The sequence below is a fragment of the Vipera berus genome (assembly GCF_964194415.1).
Source record: "Vipera berus genome assembly, chromosome: 9".
NCBI lineage: Eukaryota > Metazoa > Chordata > Lepidosauria > Squamata > Viperidae > Vipera > Vipera berus.
The window spans coordinates 25,381,666-25,406,261 of record NC_138212.1 but is presented as its reverse complement, the minus strand read 5'-3'; the positions used below and the strand labels follow the sequence as shown (position 1 = coordinate 25,406,261).

The 24,596-nt window shown below is 44.1% G+C and overlaps 1 long non-coding RNA gene across 3 annotated transcripts; it reads left to right on the top strand.

Annotated features, from left to right (window-relative positions):
* Positions 1-11,825: 11,825 nt before the first annotated feature.
* Positions 11,826-17,757, top strand: LOC308672477. 3 transcript variants are annotated; one of them, XR_014027423.1, is made up of 5 exons: positions 11,826-12,453; positions 13,639-13,861; positions 14,127-15,304; positions 15,592-15,849; positions 16,440-17,757. It is a non-coding gene; the product is annotated as an uncharacterized lncRNA (long non-coding RNA). The 3 variants fall into 3 exon arrangements; XR_014027424.1 differs by having other exon boundaries at positions 11,867-12,453; positions 13,639-13,950; positions 15,592-17,757; XR_014027425.1 differs by having other exon boundaries at positions 11,868-12,453; positions 15,592-17,757.
* Positions 17,758-24,596: the final 6,839 nt, after the last annotated feature.

The window sequence follows — 24,596 nt, the reverse complement described above, 5'->3', positions numbered from 1 at the left end:
AATAGGGACCACTATGGTGGGAAGGTGTTCCGTGCGCCTTTGGCGTCTAGTCATGCCGGCCACATGACCATGGAGACGTCCTCGGACAAGCGCTGGCTCTTCGGCTTTGAAATGGAGATGAGCACCGGCCGCTAGAGTTGGAAACGACTAGCACACATGTGCGGGGGAACCTTTACCTTTACCTTACATTTTTTTAAAAATATCCCAATATTTTCCTGATTGTTAGCACATTCTTCTCTACGGGGTGTTTGTCACTGGTCTTTGGCAAGACAACAAAATCCTTTCTCCTAAGCTTCTACAGATGTGTCAGAAGCTTCCTTCTCTCGCGCCTCCCTTCAAACTTTGTTCGTTTTGACAATCTGAAAAACTGGATCGGGAAACAGGTGCAATCATAAACCCCCACCTGTCACTCCTGCTGCATGTAAAACAAATGAAAACAATGATGGGGGAGGGGTACTGAAAGCCCTCTCTGGCTGGTGGAACCAAGAGGAATGTGTGCAAAATACAGATAAGGGAGATGAACTCCGCCCTCCTTCCTTATCAACCCTCCCCATTTTCCACAGCAGGGACGTATAATTTGGTGCCTTAATCACAGAAATTGGAGTGGCAGCTGCCGCCTTTCAATGAGTTGGTTGCTGGAGCTGCCCCCCCTCCCCGCCTGCATCTAAAATGGAATCTTACTTCCCGAATGCATTTTCTCTTCTGCTCTTTTTCTACATCTTGATGGTGTGTAATGAAGGCAGTTGGCAAACACGCATCACTGTAAGGTACTGGTTGGTTTGGAGACGCACATTTTTTGTTGTTGTTCCTGTATCTGCCCATGCTTAAGAAACTGAAATGTGATGCTGTTGTTTCCCTGCATGGTATCGCAATGCCAAGGGAGCCAGTTTGGCATGGCAGTTAGCTGGGCTAGGAAGTGATGGAACAGGAGCCAGTTGGGTGACTTTGGACCAATCTCCCAGGCCTGGGCAGAAGAAAACAACAACGGGGGCAAACCACTGCCCAACATCTGGACAAGGAAACTGCAGTCAGAGGAACTGAAGGGAGGGAGGGACAATGAAGCAGGATCCACTTTGTGCCACAGAGGATCTGTCAATAACTTCTCAAAGAGCATTGTAATACCAGGCCAAGAACCAAGCTCTTTATAGTCCAGCTTAGAAAACAAATCCCCTTCTACTTTTGACAGTTGGTGGGAAGTAAGCAAGCCTTGGAAATTATTTAGAAATATGACTGAAGATAAAGTAGGGCCTTCCTTCCTTCCTTCCTTCCTTCCTTCCTTCCTTCCTTCCTTCCTTCCTTCCTTCCTTCCTCTTTCTTTCTTTCTTTCTTTCTTTCTTTCTTTCTTTCTTTCTTTCTTTCTTTCTATTTCTTTCCCTTTCCTTCCATCTTTTCTTTTTTCTTTCTTTTTCTCTCACCTTCCTTCCTTCCTTCCTTCCTTTCTTTCTTTCTTTCTTTCTTTCTTTCTTTCTTTCTTTCTTTCTTTCTTTCTTTCTTTCTTTCTTTCTTTCTTTCTTTTTTTCTTCCTGTCTTTCCCTTTTACCCAAGAGACAGATTTGCCTACAAGGACTTCGTTTCTTATGAGTAGTTGTGCCCTAAGGCATTCGAGTCTATTTGGTTTTAGGCAGGTATGCATTAAATGAATAAGACCCTTCAAAATGGGAGACAGTACTCACATTATTAAAATAAAAAGGGGAAACTTCAAAACAAATTACCTTCCTTCCCATGCAGTCTTGATAAAAAGCCCCTGAACAGCTTGGTACCTCCAGTTGATGCAAATTGCCACACTGAGAGTCTGTGCAATTTTAATCAAGATTATGGTTGGGGAAAGAACAATAGCTTCTCTCTGTGTTGTGATCCCAGTGAAAATTGAGAGGTTTCTCCTGCAAATAGGGTTTATTTTAAAAACATCCCAGCATGGTTGCTAACCAGACAGACAAAACCATGTGTGCTTTGAAACCAGATAAAAGCATATGCATTTCTCTTCAAACATACAACATTTGGAAAGGAAAATGGACACGTGCAAAATGCTTTCTATCATGGCTACATCTCAGTTCTGAAACTGGCTCAGGACAAGGGCCATGTGAAGGCTCAGGGTCTCCCTGTAAAGTTTTTATTATTACGCTACACCTACTTATCGAAACGCCCGCCTGCAATTTTAGAAGTATGAATTGCAGGGTGCTTTGCAAGCATGATCAAATCACAGAGCCCCCCCAGCTCTGCAGAGCCCTTATCTTTAAAGGAAACACAATATTCTAGGAATGTAGAATAGGAGGCTGGAAAAGGTGGGAAATCAAACCCACACATCCAGCCCTGCTTCCCCCTCAACTCCCCCTTTTTGTGTTACAAAGAGAGAAAGGATTCCATGAGGGACTGAGGGAATTCTGACTTGGTAGAGACAAAGAACATGTTTGTACACCTCTCTGAAGGGAATCTTACAGGAGCCCCCACCTGCTTCCAGAGTTGTGGCAAGATTCCCAGGAAGTCTTCTCCTCACCGGTGGGGGGGGGAGTTGGTGGGGATCGTCTCTCTGTCCTCTCCTCCATGCTCCTTGCTCGGCAGGGTGGCTTTCTTCTCCTCACCCCCCCAGCTAACAAAGCAGCTGTGTGGGGAGCACTGGACTTTTGAAGGACCCACCACATGTGGCCAGGTCGAGCAGCCACAGGATTGGCACCATTTGCCCCCCAGCTGGATAATTTCCAGGAAGAGGAAGCTTCTCTCCACAGAAGCCCTTTGGAAATTGGAGAGCAGGAGATGACTTTCCATGCCAGCTCCACCACCCTAACTCCGCAATTGCTGAATTCATATGCAGGCTCTTTGCGCCTCATAAATTTTCATCTTGGCATCGTTTCTTGTTCTCCTTTACCGCATTTTCAAAATGTAGGTTACCCCCTTTGCATTTTAAGCAGGCACAATTGTATCTAATGCCAGGGATTTTATGGCCACTAAAGCGCTCCTCAGTTTGATGAACTGATCTCATGCGAGGTAAATTATGTCACTCATCGGCTTTGTCAGTAAATCAAGGGGTGACACTTCCCTGATTTGTAAAGACTGAAGGGAAAGATTCACGTGGAAAAACGCAGAAGGCAAGGTTAGATTAATAAGCAGTTTAAAGAAAATGTTCCCCTTTCAATGGATACAGTGCATCCAGAATCAATTCTGGCGCTCTGACATTTTGGAGATTTCTATCTGAGCATCCATAGGAAGTCTACCATATATTAAACATTTTATGGAAAATTCAATCCAGGATTTTTTTTGCTTTACGGTAATTGACAACATTTTCATGCCATTTGATGCTATGAATTTATATCAGGTCCCATCAATTCTGACCCTCGCACACACGTCTATTCTGCTTTGGCAGCAGCTGGCAGTGGAGAGAAAAGTCCTGCTCCCATTTGGGTCTCCTGCACAGATTCTTCCAACACCAGAACTGGAGACTTGCAGCCATTCCTGGCTCTAGGCAGAGCCAGTGCCGATTGATTGGAGATGCCCACCAAGATCTAGGCCTTTAGGTCTGCATCTGCACTCTTTGTTTCTTGGAACTTTCTAACAGGATAGGCAATTTTGCCCTCCTTTGCCTCATCAAACACAAACTCTATGTTTTCCCCTGAATCAGAAAAGGCCTCAACTTCCTTCCATCCCAGTCCAATATTGCCAGCCTCAATTCTTCTCTTGGGTTGTGCTAAATAACTGGATTCTGGATCTTCAGAAAGACGATTGGGGTGCAACGCTTCTTCTACAGAGCAGAAAGGCAGAAAGGAAATTTTGGTGGGGTCTGATTTTGCAGTGGGCCAAGCAGCTACAATTAGAGTGGTCCCAAGACTCTCATCTTAAAAAAATGCTTATTAGTAGCAGATCTCCAAAGAAAGACAGCTCAACCTGAAAAGCTGAGAAACAGAAGGCAGACCACATAGCCACAAAAGGTCTCCAGAAAAGAAATGCAAGAGAAGGCACCAATAATGGGCCCACTCTTCCGAGTTCATCAAAAAGGCCACCTGGCCAGCAGCAGCAGGAGATTGGCTGATACGCAAGTCAGTGTCTTCCTTGTTGGTTATCAGGAGGCTATTATGATAACCTGGACCAAGGGTAGGCAACCTTGGCTCTTTTATGAATCGTGGACTTCAACTCCCAGAATTCCTGAGCCAGCATGGCTCAGCTTGGAAACCTCTCCCTTTCCCCTCAGCATGGCTGGCTCAGGAATTCTGGGAGTTGAAGTCATGGACAGTCAGCTGGAGAATTTTCCAATCCAGATCCTTGAGAGAGAGAAATCTAAAATAAATCCCCCTGGGAGAAAGGCTGAGTCTCCATAAAACGGCAACCAGTGCCAACTTTATCCAGGATCTGATGTTACAAGGCAGCTTCCCACATTTTTTGTAGCTGGCCTTTCCTCTAGCAAGGAAACCCTCATCAAATTACACCATGATTTATAACCATTTTCTAAGAGTGAGACCTAGTTGTGTTACAAGAGGCTTGCCCTCTCCTGTAGAATTAGGAATCTTTATGTAGCACCAGAACAATATCATTGAACACCACCCAAGAATAACAGGAGATTATTGGTAGAAGGTTTATTTCAGCAAAGCAAGCCTCTCTCGTTCATTCATTTGCTCATTCATTCATATCATACCTACTAAAAAGACCCTTCTTGCTGGTGAAGTGGCAAAAGCCTCCAGAGCACTCTTTGAGAGGAATCTCAATACACTGGAAATAGAATTAAACCTTTTCTTTTCCCCTTCCCCAACTTCTCTTTTATGTACAATGCTGGATTCCATCTACATCGTTTATCAAGGTGTGACAGATGCCCATCTGGAGGAAATGTCCCTTCCATGGCCATTCCGTGGTCAGAGGATTTACAAGAATCTTATCAAATGCGTTGAAAACATTATCTGTTTCTTGCCTTGCAGCATCTTGCAAGTGATTGAGCTTTGCACTGCATTCCTTTCACATTCTCGCTCCAACTGAACTTATTAACTCTTCCGTGTTTGGCCATTGACTCGTCCTGTAAGTCAAACCTGGGGCAGATTAAAAAGAAGGGTGACCCGTAAATGGGGGGGAGATGTGAAAAATGGATGTGGAGAAGGATCAGGGCAGATGCAGAAGAGAGGCAGAGTGAGGGCAGAAATGAACTGAGCAGTTGAATGAAGAACCACAGAGAGAAAACCTCCAGGCAGCTCAATTGAAATAGAAGAATACAGACCATATGAGGCTGGTGAAGAGAAAGCAAAATATCATACAATTGCCTCAAGAGCTGGCAGGAGAATTGAGTCCAGGAGGAGCAGAGCTCAGCTATGCCAGCTTTCGGCTGAGGTGGGGGGAGGGATCTGCACTTGTTCTGGTTCACAAATCTCAGCAAGGAAGTATCCAAATACATCAGTGGACCTGGAAAGTTGGCAGGAGGCCTCATGACTTCTCTTTTTCCCCACAAAGCAACTTTTCTCCACTTCACTCATGTTAAAATGGAACAACGTTTGAATATCTCTGTTTAATTAGTTCAAGATTAAGTACGCCCAAGGCTGCATCAACAGCGGGGTAGTATCAAGATCGCAAGAAGTGATCGTGCCACTTTATACTGAACTGGTAAGACTGCACTTGGAATATTGCATCCAGTTCTGGTCACCACGACACACAAAAGATACTGAGATTCTAGAAAGAGCGCAGAGAAAAGCAACAAGGCGGTGAAGGGTCTGGAGGCGACACCATACGATGAATGGTTGAGGGGACTGGATATGTCCAGTCTAAGGAAGAGAAGGACTATAAGCGACATGATAGAAAACCACCAATATTTAAGGGGATGTCACAGAGGAGAGGGGGGGGTCAATCTATTCTCCCAAGCACCAGTAAGCAGGACAAGGAATAACAGGTGGAAGTTTATCAAAGAGACATTCAATTAGATTTAAGGAAAAAAAATCATGACAGTAAGAACAATTAAGCTGTGGAACAAGTTGCCCCCAGAAGCTGTGGGTGCTCCATCACTGGAGGTTTTCAGGAAGAGACTAAACAGCCTTTTCTCCAGAATGGTATGTGTCTCCTGCTGGAGCAAAAAGGCTAGAAAACCTCCCAGGTCCTTTCCCACCTGTTATTCTATGTTCTATGGTCTATTTCTGGCTGTGACCACTGCAGTTTGTAGATATAAATGTAGTTGTTATTGCTTTGTGTTCAGTCTTGACTTAATAACCAATTTCTAAAAATATATAAGATGTAGAAGTAACAGAACGAGGGAGCTTTGTCCTGCTTATTTAACTCCAAGTATTGTAACAGCCTCTCTATCAGCATGCTTCTGCAAGAGAGAAAGCCTAGAGAAAGAAGTTCTGACATTCATCCAAGCGCCCACATAATGGCACCATTGGTGCAAAGTAAGAGAAACAACTGAGTAAAAGGTCTCAGGCCCACTACCTGGTCATGTGAAAGTTGAAAAGTAGCTTCCAAATAAGAATATGATTGAAAACTTGTCAATAGCTGCAGGCCTCATCATACTATGCATCAAGGCCAAGACAACTAAACTCTGTAATCTGAAATCAGCAGGAACAGCTGAAAACCAGATGTCCATTGCGGTCAGTCTGCTTGTGTGAATCTTCATAATCTTCAGCAACTGTACCTAACACTCCAGGATGAATCTTGTGAAGCATCGGATAGCACTGGATAGACTGAATGGATAGTCTTTGCATCGAAGGGCACCCCAAAGGTTTGAAGACCACCAGCTACAAATAGTTCTTCTCTTCCTTAGGAAGGGATAGTTGTAGACATGGTGGTCAAAATTGCCTCCTGAGGAACCTGAATACTGTGATGTGATGGAGTTGTGGAATGAACCTGCCAAATTAGACTTAAAAATACAAAAGGAGAGGTCATCCAAAAGGCACGATTAATTGGAATGTAGCACAGGTGTTGCTGAGCAACTGGGTGGAATCGGACGAGCATTTTTTTTAATACCGTATGCGTGTTGTGTGTTGCTCTCAAATCTGTGTTTGATCAGTTCTGAACATTCACTGTTTTATTGCTCCTGAATCTATTGAGCCTCTTTTACTTCTGAACAAATGAAGTCTGCTCAGTTCTTAATTCAATAGCTTCAGTCTGTTTATTCAGACACTTAGTTATCATGGCTACAATCCAGAATGAACTCCTTCCAAAAAGAGGAGAGGAAAAATCCCAGGGTGGTGGGGTGGGGTCTCCACGTCACTACAAGATTTCCTCTTGGAAAAAGAAAAGATTTTCTTCCTATCATCCCTCCCCTTAATTGTCGCTGAATTCTATGTATAGTATACACTTAGTGTTCATACAATTAATGAGCTTGCTAATCAGAATATCTTGGGAAACTTTATCAGTGCTTTGGGGAAATGAGACATTTTATATCTATAGCAATTCCCACAATTCAACTGATTTTAAAAAAGGGGTCAAGGTTGCTTTATTGTCCAAGAGGCTTATGGTGCAGTCTCTGTGTGATCTCTTCAAGAACCCTCTCAGATATTAATGTTGATAGATTGGTTTGTACATCCTTGGATCCTCCTTTGCCCCTTTGACAAATTCTGGAAATCTGATGAAGTGGACTAACTCAAGGTAGCATTGTTCCTCTTTGGTACTTCCTCAGATTTCCACAATTTGTCACAAATAAAGTGTAAAGACAGTAAGTCCTTTCAATGCTGTAATATGAAATTTCTTTAGCTGGCAAGTTAAATGCATCTGATTTATACTGATTTAAGTTTAATTAAATTGGTTAATTAAATTAATTATAATTAATTTACAATGATAATTATAACAATATTAAATTGATTTAAATTAAATTGAGCATGAGTTTTATCAAACTCAGCTTTCAGTTATGCACATTTTTTCTGTCAAATAATTTTACTGCATTTTACAAAGCATACACATAAAAAGCAACATAAACTAACAATCAAGAGAAATGTTAAAAAGTAAAAAAGAATAGGAAGAAAAGTATGAAAAAGTATAAAGAAAAACCCAAATATAAACAAAGAATGACTTCTGACTTCTTCCAAGGATATAAAGAAAGCTTACATTTTACTCTTAGTTTAAGGCGATAATAAAATGTCCATTTTCCCCAAAATAAAAGGGGAAATGCAAGAGAAAAAATTCTTTTTCTCCCTTTTCAAATTTTATCATCAAATCCATGTGTCAAAATCACAATCTCCAGCAAAAAATATCCACAAAATCCTTCCAGTTATAGAGGAATTCCTTCAGTGAGTTTTCTCTCATGAGGGCTGTTAACTTAGCCATCATTGCCAGTTCTGTCAGCTTTATTAACTGTTCTTCTGTTGTGGGTATCATAGGGATCCTTCCAAAGCTGAGCATATAAAAGTTGTGCTGATGTTATCGTATATAACAATAAAACACCATGTGATTTTTCCACTGCTTTTATCCATAAACCTTAACAAAAAAATTCTGCCCTGACTTTTACATTGATTTTTAAGATTTTCTTAATTACTAATTTCCACCCAATGTTGCTTAGCTCTTTTACAAGTCCACCAAAGGTGATAAAGGTTTCCTACTTGAGTCTTACATTTGCAGCAACTATTTAAGGATGCTCTGTATGTTTCAGCCTCTTTATCTGAGGATAAATACCATCCTTACATCATTTTGTAAAAGGTCTCTTTGGGGTTATAACATAACATAAATTTTAGGTTTTTTTATCCACACATTTTCCCATTGATCAATTGGTATCTTCCTGAACAGTGAGAACAATTAACTAGTGCAGGGGTAGGCAACCTCGGCTCTTTTATGACTCGTGGACTTCAACTCCCAGAATTCCTGAGCCAGCTATGCTATGCTGGCTCAGGAATTCTGGGAGTTGAAGTCCACGAGTCATAAAAGAGCCGAGGTTGCCTACCCCTGAACTAGTGGAACGGGTTGCCTTCAGAAGTTGTGGGTGCTTCCATCACTGGAGGCTTTTATGAAGAGACCGGACAGCCATTTGTTTGGAATGGTATAGCCCCTCCTCAAGCAGGGGGCTGGACTAGAAGACCTCCAAGGTCCCTTCCAACTCTGTTATTCTGTCTCATTTTGTTATTCTGTTATATTGATTTTTTTGGTCAGTTTATCATAGAATTTTAACTAATTTGTCTTCTGTTGTCAATTTTAACAAAAGTATATACATTTTATTCATAAGGTGTTCATTGTTTGTACACAGTTCTGTTTCCAAAATAGTTTTTTTATCATTTCCAAAATCATACCGTTTCTTATCGGCTTTAGATCTCTCTGAGAGTTGCAAGTACAAAAACCATTGGCAATTGAAACCTTCTAACACCAGGTGTTCTCTGGATTTTAATATCATGTGTGCAATGTTTCAATAAATCTGAGTTATGCACCTTCTCCACGTTCTTCACCATTACAAGCTACAGCACAAGGTCCCTTATAAAAAAACCCCCACCTGAAATAAAAGTTGGAACGTTCCATTTTTTTCTTTGGTTGCCTATAAGTATTTTGCTTCATCATTAAACAACTGGCTTATTAATTATTTTCTCTTCCTTTTATATTGCGTATATCTTCAGAAACCATTTTGGCTCCATCATTATAGTTCCAAGGACAATTTAATTTTTGCCTTGCAAGGCCAAAAGAACTCTGAAAAGCATTTAACGAGGAGAGAGATCTCATTGGCTACCTGTTCAGGTCAGCATCAGAGCAGTTATTGTGCAATTCTGTCCTTCCTCTCCATTCTCCACATGAGGAACTGAAGCTGTAATGTATGGGTCTAGTTACAGTACAAGAACTACAGGAGGCGCTGTTGCTGGACAGCTCCGGTAAGGAGCAGCACTGGCGGGAAAACCATGGAAGCCTATTGGCTGACCGCCAGGCGGCAAACCAAGGTTTGAACCTATTGGTCAGTGCCCACCTGGACAGGTATAAAAGGACCCAAGTAACCCCAGTTCCCCAGTCTTTGCTACTACAACCTGCCATCCAATAAAGATTCTGTTGCAGCCATCGCCTACGCGTCTCATTCCTCCGCGATTTAACAGTGGCGACGAAGGTGGGATCCTGCTTCAGTAGCCACTAGACGACTGCAGAGCAGCCGCACACAACTGGTCAACCCAGCGACCGCCGCAGAGGCACCCGCACTCTACCGGTCAACCTAGCGGATGCTCAGAAGCAGCCGCGCGCAACCGGTCAACCCAGCCAAAGTACTTCAGAAGGCTTTGAAGTGCTTTTTAGCAATTCAGATTTGCTTCAAGAAGAATAAAGGAAGATAGACTTAAGATTCAGAAGTATCTTGACAGACTTTAGCATTGGGCCCTATCAAATAAAATGCAGTTGTGTGGTGAGATTAGTCAGGTTCTACATTTAGGTAAGAAAAACCAAAGGGATCTCAGTGTCCTAGTGGACCACAATCTGAGTAGGAGCCAGCATTGCCTGAAGCAGCCAAAGAAGTCAATGCAGTCCTAGATGGCATCAACAGAAGGACAGCATCAAGATCATGGGGAAATCATAGTACTGTCCTATACTGCTCTAGACTGAGGCCACCCTTGGAATACTACATCCAGTTCTGGTCACCACGATACAAAAAAGATGATGAGACCCTAGAAAGAGCAACAAAGATGATAAAGAGTCTAGAGGCTAAACCGTATGATGACTGGTAACAGGAACTAGGTATTTCTAGCCTAAGAAAGAAAAGGATCTGGGGTGGCATTGTAGCTGTCTCCCAGTACTTGAGCAGCTGTCACAGAGATGAGTGGATTGAGTTATTCTTTAAAGCAACAGAGGTCAGAACAGGAAGTAATGGTGTGGAAGCTTGTTTAAACCTAGAACTAAAGAGAACAGTTAATCAGTGGAACAATTTGCCTTCCAGAGTTGTGGGTGCTGCATCACTGCAGATCTTCACGAAAGGATTTGACAGCCATTTGTCCGGGATGCAATAAGGTCTCCTGCCTTGGGCAGGGAAGGGAACAGATCTTGTTCTTTTAAAACTAGAGGCAGAACTTCAAGAAAAGAGAGCAAGAAATGGTGTTCCACATCACTGGCTTCCAGACTCTGATTAGTATAAGATTTCCAGGAAAAATGAATGTCCAGGTAACAGATGGAGCATCTGTTTTCAGGACCATCTATTCTTTGTAGGAATAGGAAGAACCACTTTTGCTAAGAACTGGATTAGTATTTTTTAAAATATACAAACATTTTCTCTAATACAATTTTTTGTAATTTGTACAATTTATGACAATATTATTTAGCTTATTGAGAATCTTCAAGGAATCTCTAAGAATTTTGCATCTCATTCTAGTCCAGGGGTAGGCAACCTTGGCTCTTTTATGACTTATGGATTACTAGCTGGCTCGGGAATTCTGGAGGTTGAAGTCCACGAGTCATAAAATAGCCAAAGTTACCTACCCCTGTAAATCTAGTCTCTTTGTAGCAAGTTTCCTTGAATTTTATAACAAATCACTGCCATCTTGTGGGCTGCAAGATCCTAACTTTCAGTTTTCAAACTTTCAATTGGACCCCTTTTTTCTTCCATTCATTTGCAAGTTGTTAGTTCTGCTGATCAGAACAACCATCTAGTTATTTTTTCCCCTACATTGACTAAAGGTAAAGGTAAAGGTAAAGGTGCGTGCTAGTCGTTTCCGACTCTAGGGGCTGGTGCTCATCTCCGTTTCAAAGCCGAAGAGCCAGCGCTTGTCCAAGGACGTCTCCATGGTCATGTGGCCGGCATGACTAGATGCCAAAGGCGCATGAAACGCTGTTACTTTCCCACTGTAGTGGTCCCTATTTTTCTACTTGCATTTTTACGTGCTTTCAAATTGCTAGGTTGGCAGAAGCTGGGACGAGTAACAGGCGCTCACTCTGTTACGCAGCACTCAGGATTCAACCTGCCAAACTGCCAACCTTCTGATCGACAAGCTCAGCGTCCTAACCCACTAAGCCACCATGTCCCTATCTACATTGACTACCTGAATGTTAATATTTAAAGCTAAAAGGAGATCTTCTACAATTTTATCTTTTTTAAAAAATAAAGCTTAATTTCCTTTATTTCCTGTGATACTGGTTCATCTCACAAGGGGGAGAAGGGATGGTATCTCTAGTTGCATGCCTCAATCATGTGAAACCAGCATATGGCATTGATTGATTGATTGATTGATTGATTGATTGATTGATTATATTTATATGCTGCCCTTCTCCCTAAGGACTCAGGGCAGCTCACAACAATAAAAACTAAAAAAGAACATGAAAATACAAAATTTAAAAAAGAATTAAACAGTAGATATGTTCAATACATAGTAATTTAACCCCATAAAACCAAATTTAAAACCATAGTCAGTCCAGGCCCGATTGTTGAAACATCCATGTCTTCAGGTCACAGCGAAAGGACCGAAGGTCGGGGGCCATCCAAAGCTCCGGAGGCAGCTCATTCCAGAGGGTCAGCGCACCCACAGAGAAGGCTCTCCCCCCGGGGGTCGCCAGCCAGCATTGCTTAACCGACGGAACTCTGAGTAGGCCAACCCTGTGGGAGCAAACCGGGCGATGGTAGGTTGACAATGGCAGCAGGTGGTCTCGCAAATACCCCGGGCCTAAGCCATGTAGGGCTTTAAAGGTAATTACTGGCATTATGGCAATTATCTCAGTTTTAGCTTTTTACTTGCCAGAACAGCAGCAAAAAGACACCCCCTTTCCCACACCAGGGTCAGGAGGAGGATACTGGGTGAGGAGTCTTATAGATGGGGACAGCCCTGTGGCTGTCCCAAATTAGAGTAGGGGGGCTCAGGGCCATGGTGGCAAACCTATAGTATGCATGCCACAGGTGGCACGCACAGCCCTCTCTGGGCACGCGCACCATCGCCACAGTCCTAGGCCTTCAGCTGGGCTTTATAAAACCTTTTCACTTTAGGCCTCCACCACCACGTGCAAAAAAAGGAAAAAAGGTTCAATCAATCATTTTCAACTTCTTGCAGGAAAAAAAAGATCTCGCAAAAATGGAATTGATTGATTGAACTTTTGTAGTCCCACCCAGTCTGCCATTACCATCACAGCCACACCCACCCAATGGGCCACACCCACCCGGCACCCGACGATACATAAGTGGGTTTTGGGTTGCAGTTTGGGCACTCGGTCTCTAAAAGGCTCGCCATCACTTGCTCAGGGTATGATGGCTCAGAGGTTTTCTGGAAGAGGAGATCAAAACCACTTCCACCCTACAGTTCTGGCATGCTGCCTCACTGCTCTTTTAAGGATAATTTGCCCCACATAAATTGGCATGACAGAATAATTGTGGGCAAACCCTGTAAGTCTGGAAAGGTGTTCTGGGACATTTTTTTTGATTCATACTTCTGGCAGAGAACAACCTTCACAGACAGTTCCTCTTGTCCTAGGGGAAAAGGTCCTAAGAAAGGATGGATGTGCCAAGCTAGGGCTCCTGTGAAGCCTTCAGGGTGACCTGACTCCTTTCTTGTCCTAGAGAATCTAATTCTGATTTAAGGGCCGTGTGCAACACTCATTACAGCAATCTCTGTAACACACCAGTAAGAAAGGAGTGGGCGCCACAAAGGGCTAGCCCCTTTTTAAGTATGTGAAAGTGGTTCGTTATTGAAGGCACTGTCCTATATTTTCCACATTATTAATTTTTTCAGTATAACTGTAGCAGAAAGCCTGCAGTAGCAGCATCAAATCTGCCTGTGGTTTCCTTCAGTTTTCTTATATTTTTTTTCTGCCAAGGCCAAGTCAGACAAGAAGGGATTGAAGAAGTGGAGCAGCAGCAGAGCCAGCACATAATCCTTGAAGTTAATCTTCTCCAAGCCCGCTTCCACTGGGTTGTTCTTGAAACTGGTATTCTGCTAACTGGGGATGCAGTAATTTCCAGCCGACACCAGGAAAACCCCCCCACTTGCTTTTCTGCTTGCAAGAATGCCCACAGGAAGGCAGCTGCCAGCCATAAAAGGTACATCAATGTGAAATGATTAGAAATATGAAAATACGTCCGGAATCTTCCTTACAGAATAAACTAACAGAAGAAGCACAAGAGATATAGTGAGTACCTATCTGACTGTTCTGTTCCTTTTCCAAAGACCACATTTTGTGAAATGCTGTTCAACAGCTGAGAGTCAAGGACGTTAGGGGGATCCCAAAGGACATTAAGGGGATCCATGGGCCACTCTTTCATTGATCTTTGTAAACATTGCATGGTGTCGTATTTTTCATTCCAGTCCAAAGATGTGAAGTTTATCTCAGCTCGTGACGGGATGCACTTCTACCATCCAGATGTCCACCAGCATTCCCAACACCCTTTTCCAGGAGTTCCTGGACAGCAACGTAATGAATAGCCAGTAGAGAAGGTCCAGAAACAGTCCTGACTGATTGGCTGACACAGAAAATACACTTTCTTAAATGATTCTCAGCTCCCTGATTCCTGAGACCTAAATCTGAATCCCAGTTGCAAATCCAATCTCTGTTAACTACCATGATCAGATAAACAAATAATTGTTTTGGGATGCTCGGCAACCAGCCTGCATTTATGGCTGTTTGCAGCATGTGACTGAATTTTATGACATTTTTGCCAAGAGTTGGCAATTACTTCTGGTTTTCAGGCAAAATGCCCCCACAATGGGTTTGCATAACAACCATGGTGTTAAGTGCTTCAAAAAAGGTAATAAAATCAATGGGTGACCCACATTATGACCATTAAAATTTATGATCATAATGGGCAGGCTGTATCAGAGTCATAAGTCAAGGACTATCTGTACAACATTATTTGAAGGGACTAAAGAGCAAAATTATTAGAAATAAAAGAAAGAAACATAAAGTTGGTTTATTTGATCAAGGCTAAAATAGATACGTTTTTATCTCTGATAAATCTTAATGGACTGTTGCTGACACCAGGACTGAAATGATAGCTTGTGTGGATTGGTTTATAGATAAGAGATGGAAGATGGGAAGATGGGATAATTTATATAGCAGATAATGTTTATATTTGTGATGAAAGTGGGAAGTCACTGCTTTATATTTTTCTTTTCTTTTCTTTTTCTTTGCCATTATTTTTTCTTTCTTTTTTATTTTTCTTTCTACTTTTTCTTTCCTTAACCTTATTTTTTTTCTTCTATTTCTTTTCTTTTATTCTTTTAATACTTTATTTAAACTATTAATGAATTGTATGGTAGAATTCAGAGACCTGCTGATATACTCCTCAGTTGTTAGTTCACATGTCTGAAAACTTGAAATTTTAAATTAAAATAAAAACTAAATTACAGAAGTGCTCAAATGTTATCTTAAAGGTGACAAGTTACTAAAAGTGTTTATAGTTGTTATGATGAAGGTGACAAGTCACTTCCTTATATTAGCTGAATCCTCAAGCTCCCTGGCCTCAAGACATGGACCATCCATAAGGGTGAGAAGAAAATACACACACATACAAACACAGAGAGAGAGAGGGGGAGGGAGGGAGGGAGGGAGGGAGGGAGAGAGAGAGAGAGAGAGAGAGAGAGAGAGAGAGAGAGAGAGAGAGAGAGAGAGAGAGAGAGAGAGAGAGAGAGAGAGAGAGAGAGAGAGAGAGAGAGAGAGAGAGTGCATTGGTCCTCCTTTGGAGAAAGTCTTCACAAAATGCCTGAATGTGTAACAGTTGCTCTTGTAGATCCTGCACTGAGCAGGATTCTGAGAAAGCACCTTCTCTTGCAGAGCATGGAGGCACTGTTGGAAAACAGCTTCTTCTCACTGAGATGGGGAAGGATGATCAGCAGCAAAATGACTGCCAGCAACTGGAGTCCCTGCCTCAGCTGGTGGTTCGTTGTGGGGCAGGAAAAAGGGGCAGTTTTGCATTCCCTGTCCCTACAGCTATGCATTACTCTCCTATTCCCATACTCCTGAATGTTGTCCAAAGTTCCTACAGCCTGAGTCTTTCAGTGTCCCCTTTCTTCTCAAAAGGAGGCCATGGAGGTATCTGGAGCAAAGAAGCAACCTTGAGGGGTCCTTGGTCTTCTCTCTGAGCTTGGTTGTTGTTTTTTGCAGTCGTTTCATTACCCAACTATGTAACATCATCAGTGCATGTAACCGTGATGCTACCTAGTTTGAATAATGAAATGCCTGCCAGAAAGCAACCATGCTCAGAGAGCACCAAGCAACCCTTATTTCAACCCTGAGCTACAAATATTCTTCTTTATCGAGAAGCAACCGTCCCCAGGGATGGAGACCTCTGCTCCACCAGCCCCATTTCAAGGCTCAGTCCCCTTGGATGCAAGCCTTGAGTAGAAACGGTTGCCCGGGAGGAAGCCTTCACCAAACCAAGAGCCATAACTGGCCCTTTGGACTGGCTTTCAGCTCTGGTGGCTGCACTTAATTAGCCGGCCACCAACAAACATCATTTACAAGACCCAAACACTTCAAGCACCCTGTTAAGCTGCCGAAAAACATTGATGATTTAATTATAGACCAACTTCAGCTTATACCAACCCAGAGATGAAAAGCAATAGAGCAGCTGTCTATGAATATTTTACAATGAAATTGCTTTTCCTCTTTCGCATCCACAGAGGTGGCATCGCAGGTTGGGCAGACAGAAATCCATCCATGGAAAAAGGGCTGCTTGCCTTTCTGCAGATCAGCTTCTTCGGGTGCAGTTCTCTGTGTGATGGTCCTGAATTACAATTTGCCCCCCCCCGATACACACACACACACACACACCCCTCTGTGGTATCTGCATCTGGAGCTGTGGAGTTGTACAAATCTGTGAAGGACAAATTATTTCAGCTTTTGGGAAGCAACCAAAATGAATCTAACCTTATTCCCTTTAGCCAAAGGCTGTTTTCCAAGGATATGGAATTTAAGTTGCCATTTTGCACGGCATGTATTGTCCCCATGGTGAGATATTTTTTATGTTTAGCCATAGTTATGGTCACATTTATATCAAACTAAATACTGTATAATGGAAAACTAGAAACCATTAAATAAAACCTTGGAGCCAGGAGGGTCACGCATCCCCTCTCATCACGGAGAGGAAGCTTGTGAATGCTGTCTGCTTTGAGGGGAGCGGGCAGGGGTCCTTGGGTTTATTTGACTGGGATATCCCTCTTTTATGGCTCAGAGTAAAATTCCCCTCTGGTTCTCCCTGCAAAGGGATGATAAACAGAGCTGTCAGTTTGGCTGTTGTGGCCCCTGGGCCCAGCCAACTGCACAAATGAGGCCCAAGGCCGGCAGGCCACCTGCGGCTGCTTCTTCAAACATGAGATGCCCACCACCCTGAACCAGGCCTACTTGGGAGCTAGCGATGGGATAAACAGGTAGACAGGGCAACTACAAGAAGACTAGGAAGGCTGAGTTGAGTGTGAGGAGGTCAACTTTCCTGTTTGAACGCCAAGGAGCTCACGCTTGGTAGCTGTTCAGGAAGCAAAGGTGGGAGGGTATCTGGCCTGCGATTGCTTCCAGGTCTCTAGAATGGAAAGAAAATGACATTCAAAATTCAGGACGGTGCTTTTTGTCAAAAGGAGGGGCTCAGCTAGAAGGAGAGCCGGGGATTATGGCAATCTGGCTTCTCTATGCAGCCCTGCAGCCCAGGGGCAAGCAAACAAGAAGTGCCTGCTTTCTTTATCCAGGGAAAGGCTGCCTTCAGCTGGTGAATCACAACTAAGCCCAGAGCAAGCAGCATGGAGTCCACAGAATCTTGTAGGCCTCCCAATTTTGAAGACCCCAAATTTCTGTCTCTGGACTTGAAACTGGCTGTTCATACTTGGTGTTCAGCCAGGGTTTATTAATAAAAAAAAATAAATGACAGATGGCTGGGTTTGTACCACCCATAAACCACACAAATCATGGTTTATAAACTTGTTTTTTGTAATAAAGCCAAACAACACACCAGAGGATTCCCCAGAGTGGTTCATTCTGACAGATTGAGAGTTGGCAAAGAGAAGGACTGTAGCAGAGTCAGGGGAAATGTAATGCCACTGTCTCCCCAGCAGCAGCCATTCACAAAACTATTTGTTGGGTGCAACATTTAACACAATATAACAGAGTTGGAAGGGACCTTGGAGGTCTTCTAGTCCAACCCCCTGCTCAGGCAGGAAACCCTATACCACTTCAAACAAATGGTTGTCCAATCTCTTCTTAAAAACCTCTAGTGTTGCAGCACCCTAACATCTGGAAGCAAAGTTCTACTGATTAATTGTTCCAACTGTCAGGAAATTTCTCCTTAGTTCTAGGTTGCTTCTCTCCTTGATCAGTTGCTTCTTGTTCTGCCTTCAGGTGCTTTGGAGAATTGATTGACTCCCTCTTCTTTGTGGCAACCCATTGTGTATTCTCGAACTCATTGAAGCATGGAGATACATTAAATGTGGAGCATTTATGGCTAAGCAGTCTGTATGAATCAAATAAATGACACTACCTTTTCAATTTCGGCCAGTCTTAGAAGTTAAATAGGGCTGGATCTGATTAATACTTACAGTACCTCTGATTATCTATCAGAGAATCCCAGGCCTTAAGATTTGTCTGGGAAATTGAAAAGAGGCCTTGGAAATAGTGTAAGTGTCATTTGTGAGGCATGATGAAACACACACCATCACCATGCAAATAGAGGATGGAGCTTGTATTGGTACTTCATGACAATACCCCTTTTTACATTTCACATCATGGTGGTTGAGAAGAAAAAGGCAAACAAATTCCATATGCCAACATATTGTCCCTTGGCTTCCTCAGGGATTTTATCCTATGCTCTTTATGTCCCATGTGTGCTGCAGCCGCCAAAAAAGCCAATGCAATCCTATGGTGCATTGACAGAAGAATAGCATCAAGATCGTGAGAAGTAATAATATCACTTTATACTGCACTGATAAGTCCACACTTGCAATACTGCATCCAGCTCTGGTTGCCACAACACAAAAAAGATGTTAAGACCCTAGAAACAGTGTGGAGGAAAGCAACAAAAATGATAAATGGCCTGAAGGCTAAATCAAATGATGAACAATTGAAGGAGCTTAGGTATGCCTTGTTTACCAAAGAGAAGGATTAGAGGTGACAGACTTCCAACATCTGAGGGGCTGCCCCAGAGAAAAGGGGGTTGGCCTATTCTCCTGTTGTGAATCCTCACCAGCCCCTGGATCCGGCAGCTGAGTCTGAAGACTCAGAGGAGGAGGAGGGGCCTGGAGTGTCATCAGAGTCAGAGGGAGGCTCTAAGGAGCTACAAGATTTACAATCTGACAAAGAGCCTGGCCCCTCTACTTGCGCTCAGGCTTAGACACAGCTGTGCTGGGAAGCTGGGCGGAGGGAGAGAGTGACAACTCACAGCTGGGTGACATTCAGGATGCTCGTAAACACCGGCAGGCAAAGAGAGCAGGACAAAGGAATGCAATGGGGCGGCTCCAGAGGTGAAGGAGCAGGCATTAGGAAAGCCACGCCTTGGATGCATAATAAAAGGGGAGGTGTGGGAAGTGCCAGTTGCCAAAGGCAACCATTCAGGTTAAGAATCAAGTTGCGATGAACTGTGTTTGTTTTTCCTCAAGTCTGTGAGCAATTAAAAGGGGTTTGGGTTTGTCCTGCAGTTTCTGCCTGCTTGATTTGAAGAGGGGTTTTCTCCTTGTGAACTTAACAAGGAGCTTAAGACAGAACATCTCCAAAGCCCCTGAGGAGAGGCCAAGAAACAATGAGCGGAAGCTCATTAAAGAGAAACTTCCTGAAAGTGGGAACAATTTAGCAGTGGAACAGCTTGCCTCCAGAAGTTGTGGGTGCTCCATCACTGAAGGTTTTCAAGAAGAAACTGGACAACCATTTGACCAGGAGCAGGGCTTTGGATTTGAAGACCTCCGAGGTCCCTCCCAGCCATATGATTCTATGTTTTATGTCTCTGTGCCCCAATGTCCATCCATGCTTCTTTGAGAACAATATCTGAGCAGCTGATGAAGAGGATTCCTGTGTTTTTGGAGCCCTGGGAGAGATGCCAGTCCTTTTCCTTCTCCCGGTCATTGCAAGAAGAGGCAGGAGAACTCTCTGTCCGTCAGACTCCTGGGTGAGATCTGGGGTCTCCTGGCATGAGGACTGCACCCCCAGGCCATCTCTTGGGGACAATTGTGAGCAGCCCACAGATTCTGCTTCCAAACCAACTGGCTTCAGGGAATTGCCTGGTTCTCCCTTCATCCTTGCTGCTGCTCCCACATTCTCCCCAGCACATTCAGAGGGTTCCCTTCAAAGGCGAAGGAGCCAGGATTATGCCTGCTGCTCCTCCCTCCCCTCCCTTCCCTTCCTTGTGTACATATTCCTCAACACTTGCAGATTTATTAATTAAAAGCATCTTAACACAAGCCCGCCTTGCTTCCCTTCTGGGAGACTTCGAGGCTTAGTTGTTTTATTAACAACCCGAGATCAAAGTGCTTAATTTATATGCATGTAAATAACAAAATGCATGAAGTCGCTCAATGAGGGACTGACGAGTCTGTGGCTGCTTTTGTATAATGCATCGTCTGTGGATGGTGCGGAGTGTTTTTGAAACACAAAGGCATGTTCAGGATCAATTAGTTAAATACATTGCTTTATCCAGGAAAAACACTTAGAGGAACATGAAGGCAATTTTAGGAGAATCAAATTTACATTTTTACTCACTTTCTGCACTGGCGTCAAGTCTGAATGCCACAGAAAGTCTGGCTTTGCTGCAGCGACAGCAGCTTCTGCTGCTGCTTCTGGGAAGCTCGGGCAGTTCAAAGTTTCATTTCAAGTTGGATCTGGGTTTAGATGTTTGTCTCAAATTCTAAATTTCTCTCGGGTTCTCTTTTTTCCCAGAGAGACCCGGCTCTGGGCCCAGAAATCAGAATGCACGAGGAACTTTTATTTGGCGCAGTGCAACAGTTGCTGACTTTCCTCACAGGGGCCACACAAATGCGGGGAGGGGGTGTTCTGATCTGCCTTCCCCCCCTAGGTTTGATTCAAGGCAGGCTGAGCGAGGGCCATGTGCACGAAGCCCCTCACATGGGCTGTCCTAGCCAGATGTGCATACCACTGTCAGAACTGCCATCTTCAGCATAGCGCTTTGCTGGCATCCTGCCATAAATTGTTAGGGGGCTGGGGGGAAGAGGAAGTAGGCAAGTGGCACGTAGCAGGTAGAGATGAACCAAAGAGGAGGGAGTGACAGGTTTGATAGAAGCTAGAGGTGTGAGAACCTGCCTGTTCCAGTGTTCAAGGCCAGAAAGCCTGGAAAAGGAATGTGAGTGGCACTAAACATCCAAGCGGTTCCCAAAACACCTACAATGCACACCATCAGCCAAAGACCAGCTCGTCAAGGGCCGGGATGAAAGGGAAGAGTTTGTAACCTTTTGCGCAGGAACTTTAGTTCTAGCCAGCTTTTGCTGCAGCCAGTAATCCTTAATAAGAGAACCCATCACTTCAACCAAATGGAATTGAGGGTCTTTCTTTCCTAAGGGCCTAGCTGGGGCAGGTCTGACAGTCACCCTGCTAAAGTCTTCTCTCTGCTTTTTCCTCCTGACCTTTCCTTTATGTACACATTTGGGAGACTTCCTCTGTTGTTGGCAGCAGCTGGTTGTCACCTCCGACGCCCAACTGGAAAATCACAAAGTGGCTGAATTGACCCCGCGCGTTTTACTTATTTATTTTTATTATTTCATATGGCATAGGAGAATACAGCATTAATGCATAAAAAGTCACCAAAACAGCATATAAAATAGCAAAATATAAAACATCTGAGCAGTGAACCATTTTAAAAACACACAGCACGAGCGACGGATTAAATTATGTATAAAATTGAATTATGTATGCGCAATTACTGGTGTGGCTAAAGCGATGGCCGGCTACATAGATTGTTTAGCCATTGGGCAGGGCTGCCTTGCAGACTAGCCTCCTCGTGGTGCACCCTGGGCAACGTGACTTTGCCACAGCTAGTCTGCACATTCCGGCCGGTGGACCTCACAAGGATTTCCCAGCAGGAAGAAGCAGCATGAATACTGAGAATAAAAACACGCCTTTAATGAAAGACTGTAAATTATCCAGATGTTGAGGCTCGCACAGCATCTTAAACAAAAATGGAATGAAACCCACTTAGCAGTGTTAAAAAGGGCCCAGCTAAGCAAGGGTCAGTGGTGCTGGTCAATCTGACCCAAGCTGCTTAGGGGGGGGGGGGCAGCGAACCCAGCTGAGTCACCCTGGCCTGGCTTCTGGGTGATTCCTTCACCCTCTTCCTTCCTTTGACTCCCACTCCCGAGGTCAGGCTTTGCCCAGGCCTTCTCGCTCTACTCAGCTCCCCACACCTGATGAGGGATGTCCTTCCTTCTGGCCTGGCCAGGGTGGTGCTCCCCCTCTGAGGCCAGGGAGAGTTCTTGCCAGAGCCGAAGAGGGCACACTTGTTGCAGGGGGGCCTACAGGGAATGGCCGGTTCTTTCTGTGGCTGCCATCTTGTTGCCTTGCAGAGTTTGTTGTGCCATGTATGGTTGAACATTGATAGGTTTTATTAATCCCACCCTGAGATTTTGGAGGTACCACAGGCAAAAAAAATTTATATAGATGTTGATGGTCCTTCCTTCCTTCCTTCCTTCCTTCCTTCCTTCCTTCCTTCCTTCCTTCCTTCCTTCCTTCCCTGTCTCTTTCCCCTTCCTTCCTTCCTTCCTGCCTGCCTGCCTGCCTGCCATTCAGCTAATGGCATCTACCTCCTTTGCAAGAGGGTGTACAAAACATTCTGGTAAGAATAAGGGCAATGTACAAAATGTTTAGCTACTCCATTTATTTATTTGTAAATAATTTGTTTCACTACTCAGGCATTGGCTTTCCCTCCCTTTTTGTAACTGATCTGGAAGTAATCCATTTATTTTTGTCATTACTCGTTGTGTTTGCTCCCCACTGATTTAACAGCCCAGCAAAATGTCTTTAAGACCTTCAGACAACCTTTCAAGGCTGCAGACTTGCTGATTTTTCAGGAACGGGGAAAGGTGCCTCGTTCTAAATGCGCTCGCAAAAGGCCACTCTTCTGAAAGCTTCTTATTGCTGTCAATGGGAGGCCGAGCCACTCTTTTCTGCTTCCAGCTTCTTCTCTCCGGGGCCTGCGAGGAGAGCCCCCCTTTGAAAAGCCCCTTTCATCCCTGCCCTTTCCCTCGGCTGCCCGGCCTGCCACCTTCCACGTGGCTGCCTCCAGTTTTCCATCCCTGGAGAAGAAAAGGAGAAACTAAGCAAGTGAATGGATTTTTCATCCCAGGCTCATTTATGAACATTTCTTTTTAAAAATCCAAATACACGCAATGTGTGTACATTGTCCTCATTAATTCCCGTTTCCCGGGGTGGTTTCCTGGGGCGCGCCATGAGAATGCAGATGGCCCCCAGCCTTCTTCCAGAGTGACATTTCTCAAACCCAGATGCAGACCGTCATTTGTGGGGTGTATCTTCTCTGCAGTGGGAGAGGGGGCATGACGGGAGCAAGCCCCCCACGCAGCCCGGCTCCAGGAGCAAATGCAGGAAGCCCTCAAAAGCAGAGGGAGCCCCCCAGGATGTCCCCAAAAGGGAGGGAGGAAAGGAGGGAGAGAAAGTCCCATCGAGGGTTTCCCGGGAAATAAATGACTGCCAGGCAGAATCAAAACCCTCCTGCTGATAAGAAATGGGGAGGGAAGAACTGACAGCCATCTGGTGGCCCTGTAAAAAAGGAGGGCGGGTGGGAGGGAGGGAGGGAGGGAGGGAGGAAGGAAGGAAGGAAGGAAGGGTTGTGTAGAAAGAGGGAGAGAGAGAGAGAGAAGGAGGGCAGAAGAGGGAGAGTGTCAGAATCCATTTATATCCCATTCATAAATCCCTGTCTGTATGTTCTAAAATCTTACATCCCTCACTGGATTCTGCCATTCCCAAGGAGGAGAGGAGAAGATGTTAATTGGCTATCCTTATCCATTTGTTGCAAGGTTGTTTATTCAGCCTGCCTGGTGGCCGTCATTAGACCAGGGGAAGAACCTTTGAACTGAGAAGAACAAAGAAAGAGGGGGGGGAGAGATTCTGGTTTGTATCTCCGATTGGAATCTGAAGGGGAGGAAGTAAATGTCGTAAAGGCATAGAAGATCCCTTTTCCCATGGAAGGTTTTGACACCTGAACCTTAATTGATCCGGGACTGACCAAATGGACTGAGGGGAGGGGGTTTCACTCGGGGACACTTTAAAAGTACCAACCCGTAACACAGTTTTCAGATCCTGTCTAGATTTCCCACTGACAATCATGTTTTAGTAAAAGCTCCTTTTTGGACAATTCTGTCTCCAAGAGTTCTTCTTTCCTAAGACGTGGATTGGGGTGGGACCTTACAGAGAGTGAGAAGAAAGAAGAGGAAGGGAGGGAGAAATATAAAGCATGGGAAGGAGAAAGAAAGGGAAGAAGAGGAAGAAAGGGAGGAAAATAAAGGGAAAGAAGGAGAGACAGAGAGAGAAGAAGGAAGCAATGGAACAAGGAAGGAAGGAAGGAAGAATGATAGACAAAGGGAGGAAGAGGGGAGGTGAGAGGCATGGAGAAAGAAGACGGAAGAAAGAAAAAAATGCTACTTTTTCCTCTAACTTTTGTCATCCAAAAGGTAGAGCTGGAGGCCAGAGAGGCAGCTATACTGGACTTAATCCTTACTAGCAGAAATGAAATGATAGAGGTGCTGAACTTGCAAGAGCTTTGAGGGAGAGTGACCACCTCATGTTGGAATTCAACATAGTGCAGGCACAAGAAATAGAATAAAGTCAAACAAGTGTCAGAC